Here is a 713-nt window from a genome sequence, read left to right as displayed (position 1 = left end):
TTGGTCCTAATACATTTTTGCAAGCACTTGCCTCTGTCTCTAAGCTGATAGAGCTACTGTTCCATCTCTACTAGGGCCAGGTAGCATGGAAGCTAAAATATATCTGGATATCTTTTTTGCTTTTGCCATAAATCGTTGAGTGTGAGGATGTGGGTTACTTCCATGTACCTCCATGCTGCTTTTGAAGCTCATCTATCTCATAGCTTGCTTTTGGTTTCATATGGTGGGGTAAGCTACCCTTGAATACAGAAGCTTCAGTTGGTCTAAAATTCCAAAGCCAGATTACTGGCTGATGTTCTGTTTAAATATCATGTAACCCATTTTAAAACCACTGTTATGGTTGCCAGCCATTTCTGGGACTAATTCAAGGTGCCTCAAATACCTGAAAAAGCACCTACTTCCCTACAGAGCCTCTTCAGTGCTGAGATCAGCAGAGGGGACCCTCAGAACCTGGGGGGGGGTGTAGTACGAGAGTTGTGGAATTCCCTTCCCACAGAAGTGTGTCTGGCACCCTGACTATAGAGCTTCTGGTGAATGCTGAAGACTTACCTCTTTACCCTGGCTCTTAACACTTGTGATGTATATTTTTAGGACCCAGCTTATTTCTGTGATTGTAAGTTCTAAACTGTTTTTAATATTGTGTTTTAATGTTGTAACCCATTCTGGGTCCTTACAGTGAAGGATGGGGAGGAGGAGAAGAAGAAGAATTTCAC

This window comes from Podarcis melisellensis (genome assembly GCF_964234715.1).
Source record: "Podarcis melisellensis genome assembly, chromosome: 8".
Lineage (NCBI taxonomy): Eukaryota > Metazoa > Chordata > Lepidosauria > Squamata > Lacertidae > Podarcis > Podarcis melisellensis.
The sequence above is the reverse complement of the archived record's forward strand: the minus strand, read 5'-3'. Positions refer to the sequence as shown.